This window comes from Oncorhynchus nerka, linkage group LG3 (genome assembly GCF_034236695.1).
Source record: "Oncorhynchus nerka isolate Pitt River linkage group LG3, Oner_Uvic_2.0, whole genome shotgun sequence".
In the NCBI taxonomy this organism is placed as follows: Eukaryota; Metazoa; Chordata; class Actinopteri; order Salmoniformes; family Salmonidae; genus Oncorhynchus; species Oncorhynchus nerka.
The window spans coordinates 35,924,235-35,929,338 of NC_088398.1; positions in this window are offsets into that span (position 1 = coordinate 35,924,235).

Here is a 5,104-nt window from a genome sequence, read left to right on the forward strand (position 1 = left end):
AAAAGCCTTTCTACTGACTGAAAAACACCAAAAGAAAGATGCCCAGGGTCCCTGTTCATCTGCGTGAACATGCTGCAAGGAGGCATGAGGACTGCCGATGTGGCCAGGACAATAAATTGCAATGTCCGCACTGTGAGATGCCTAAGAAAGCGCTACAGGACGGACAGCTGATCATCCTCGTAGTGGCAGACCACGTGTAACAACACTTGCACAGGATCGGTACATCCGAACATCACACTTGCGGGACAGGTACAGGATGGCAACAACAACTGCCTGAGTTACACCAGGAACGCACAATCCCTCCATCAGTGCTCAGACTGTCCGCAATAGGCTGAGAGAGGCTGGACTGAGGGCTTGTAGGCCTGTCCTCACCAGACATTATCGGCAACAACGTCGCCTATGGGCACAAACCCGCCGTTGCTGGACCGGACAGGACTGGCAAAAAGTGCTCTTCACTGACGAGTCGCGGTTTTGCCTCACCAGGGGTGATGGTTGGATTCACACTTATCGTTGAAGGAATGAGCATTACACCGAGGCCTGTACTCTGGAGCAGGGTCGATTTGGAGGTGGAGGGTTCGTCATGGTCTGGGGCGGTGTGTCACAGCACCATCGGACTGAGCTTGTTGTCTTTTCAGGTAATCTCAACACTGTGCGTTACAAGGAAGGCATCCCCTTCCCTCATGTGGTACCCTTCCTGCAGGCTCATCCTGACATGACCCTTCAACATGACAATGCCACCAGCCATACTGCTTGTTCTGTGCATGATTTCCTGCAAAACAGGAATGTCAGTGTTCTGCCATGCCCAGCGAAGAGCCCGGATCTCAATCCCATTGAGCATGTCTGGGACCTGTTGGATCGGAGGGTGAGGGCTAGGTCCATTCCCCCCAGAAATGTCCGGGAACTTTCAGGTGCCTTGGTAGAAGAGTGGGGTAACATCTCACAGCAAGAACTCGCAAATCCGGTGTAGTCCATGAGGAGGAGATGCACTGCAATACTTAATGCAGCTGGTGGCCACACCAGATACTGACTGTTACTTTTGAAGACCACCATCGTGTTCGTGAGTCTCATCTTTCGTAACAGTTTGTAGGCTAAACCGTTTGGACGCTACAGCTGTTGTCTTGAGAAGACCGATTAAGAACAAATTCTTATTTACAATGATGGACACAGGTAGCCTTCATACACCCCTCTGCATTAGCAGGGTGGCCCCCGATCACTCGCTGGTACATCCGGCAAGAATGCCAAAGGTGCAGTCGATGGTCAGCCTGGCTCGGGAGAGGCAGTAGTTGAAGACCCTGTTCCTCCAGGGGATGTTCGCTCCAGGGAAGGGTTGCATGATGGTTCTCTGGAGAAGAAAGGCCTTGTCTCTGATGAACACATGGGGCTGAGGTCCCTGGGGCTCTGCTCCATGAATCAGGCTGTCTTTGGGGAGGTTCCGGGAGTGATCTGAGGACCAAAGGCAGAGTTGGCCAGAGTGCCTCAGTCGCTTGTCTTCTCGTAGCTGCTGACATCCACTACCAGGAAGAGGTAATTGGAATCCACAACCGCCAAGAGGACAATGGAAAATGTCCCCTTGTAGTTGTGGAATAGGAATCCGAGTTTGGGGGGGCTTGCAGGACGACATGCTTGCCTCCCATTGATCCCAGACAATGAGAAAAGTTCCACTGTTTTTCAAAGCCAGCAGCTATCGGCCTCCAGTCATCCTTGGTTGGGACAGGCATGAATTCCCCACGAGGCAGTCACAGATGGCCTTGGTCACACTTGCGATGGTGCAGTGCCCTACATAGTTACTGTAGGCATTCGTCTTGAAGGAATCTTCAGTTGCAAGGTATCTGTAGGAATATGGAAGATAACATAATTATTAGACTTTTACATCACCAGGTCATTGTTGATTTACTAAACTATAATATATCTCATAACAAATCATGATAACATTGGATAAATAGATGCATGTGCGGCAAGTTACCGCTGTATGGTCTATACGATCTACACAAGACAGATCTCCCACTGGGCACAGACGTAAGCTCAATGTTTAGCTTTAATTTACATTTGTTTGAGTTGTCAACTAATGTGAATTCAATGTGAAATTAACATACAAATTCACAATGTCTTTGGTTAAAAGTTGGGTGAAAAAATACAAAATGCCCAACATTTTTTGGTCGAAATTACATGGAAACCATATGGATTCAACCAGTTTATGCCTAGTGGGATGCGCCTTACGCCTTGTACAAACCTACAGCGTCATTACACAAAACACTGTAAGTGTGATGGAGGCGTCATCTGGATATGGGTGCAACAAAAGTTCAACATTCACCTTCTGCTACCATTTCTGTCAAGCCGTCTACACATACAATTTGATTCATAACGCCTTGATCACACAGATAGTGTTTTTGCAGTTTGGTACACCAGAAGTACATTAATTTCCAATGGAACTCTGCATTTGCCTTGCAGCATTGCCTTGCAGAGGCAGTTGCAGTGCGTTCTGTGTGGGACATACAGTTGAAGTCGGAAGTTTACATACACTTAGGTTGGAGTCATTAAAACTAATTTTTCAACCACTCCACAAATTTCTTGTTTAACAAACTATAATTTTGTCAAGTTGGTTAGGACATCCACTTTGTGCATGACATTTTTCCAACAATTGTTTACAGGCAGATTATTTCACTTATAATTCACTGTATCACAATTCCAGTGGGTCAGAAGTTTACATACACTAAGTTAACAGTGCCTTTAAAACAGCTTGGAACATTCCAGAAAATTATGTCATGGCTTTAGAAGCTTCTGATAAGTTAAATGACATCATTTGAGTCAATTGGAGGTGTACCTGTGGATGTATTTCAAGGCCTAGCTTCAAACTCAGTGCCTCTTTGCTTGACATCATTGGACAATCAAAAGAAAACTGCCAAGACCTCAGAAAAAAACTGTAGACCTTCACAAGTCTGGTTCATCCTTGGGAGCAATTTTCAAACACCTGTGGGTACCACGTTCAACTGTACAAACAATAGTATGCAAGTATAAACACCATGGTACCACGCAACTGTCGTACAGCTCAGGAAGGAGACGCGTTCTGTCTCCTAGAGATGAATGCACTTTAGTGCGAAAAGTGCAAATCAGTCCTAGAACAACAGCAAAGGACCTTGTCAAGATGCTGGAGGAAACAAAAGTATCTATATTCACAGTAAAACGAGTCCTATATCGACATGAGCAAGGAAGAAGCTGAGCAAGGAAGAAGCCACTGCTCCAAAACCACCATAAAAAGGCCTACTACGGTTTGCAACTGCACATGGGGACAAAGATCATACTTGTTTGGCCATAATGACCATCGTTATGTTTGGAGGAAAAAGGGGGACGCTTGCAAGCCGAAGAACACCATCCCAACCTTGAAGCACGGGGGTGGCAGCATCATGTTGTGGGGGTGCTATGCTGCAGGAGGGACTGGTGCACTTCACAAAATAGATGACATCATGAGGGAGGAAAATGATGTGGACATATTGAAGCAACATCTCAAGACATCAGTCATGAAGTTAAAGCTTGGTCACAAATGCATCTTCCAAATGGACAATGACAACCATACTTCCAAAGTTCTGGCAAAATGGCTTAAGGACAACAAAATCAAGGCATTGGAGTGGCCATCACAAATCCCTGATCTCAATCCTATAGAACATTTGTGGGCAGAACTGAAAAAGTGTGTGCGAGCAAGGAGGACTACTAACCTGACTCAGTTACACCAGCTCTGTCAGGAGGAATGGGCCAACATTCACCCAACTTATTGTGGGAAGCTTGTGGAAGGCTACCCGAAACATTTGACCCAAGTTAAACAATTTAAAGGCAATGCTACCAAATACTAATTAAGTGTATGTAAACTTCTGACCCACTGGGAATGTGATGAAAGAAATAAAAGCTGAAATAAATCACTCTCTACTATTATTTGGACATTTCACATTCTTAAAATAAAGTGGTGATTCTAACTGACCTAAGACAGTACATTTTTACTCGGATTAAATGTCAGGAATTGTGAAAAACTGAGTTTAAATGTATTTGGCTAAGGTGTATGAAACTGTATGAATAGATTGACTATGCGTAGATGGCTTGATAGAAATGGTAGCAGAAGGTGAATGTTGAACTTTTGTTGCACACATATCCAGATAATGCTGCACACCATTTTGCGCTAAACGCTATCTGTGTGATGGAGGCATATGTTTGATAAATCCAACACATTGCCCCTGCAATGCAATGCTGCAAGGCAAACGTTCCACTGAAAATAAATGTACTTCTGGTGTACCAAAACGCAAGGAAGTGTAGGTGTGATGAGACTAAACGCCTTGATCATACAGACAGTGTTTGGCATCAATGCTGAGTAATAAATTATGCAGTCAAACTTTTTCATCATGTAAACATTTTTGTGGATATGTGTGCGACAAAGTTCAACATCCACTATTTCTGTCAAGGCAGGTAGCCTAGTGGTTAGAGCGTTGGGCCAGTAATCTGAAAGGTTGCATAATCGAATCCCTGAGCTGACAAGGTCAAAATAACTAGACCGTCACTGTAAATAAGAATTTGTTCTTAACTGATTTACCTAGTGAAATAAATAAAAAATGCAGGGCTCCATTTTAAATTAATGTAGCCTACTTCTGGAGTACCAAACGCCTTCACTTTCGTCTGATTGAGGCATAACTGTAGGCTCTCCCTGCAACATCAGACGCGCACTAAGGTCCACAAGGAATCAAAATTATATTTTTTTTAATGTTGATTTCCCTTATGGATGTCACTGATGTTATCGTTTATTGTCAATAATCTCCCGGGAATGAACACAGTATTTCTTAAAACATTTTATTAAGATGCAGTAGACCTACTTCCTCACACATCCCACCAGCGACCAGCCTACTAACATACTATTGTCCTATTCGCAGCTCAGACCTGTAAAGACTGTTTATAACATGTGAATACTATATAAATCAATAAACTATAGAAGTCGCACTTATTGTATATTAACAACGTATTTTTTTAATAGATATTTTCTCAAACTGATAAATGAGAAGTGCGCACGACATAAACAACACAGCAGCACAAGCTCTTGCCGACAGCGTCGTTGCTGAGGCATTGAATA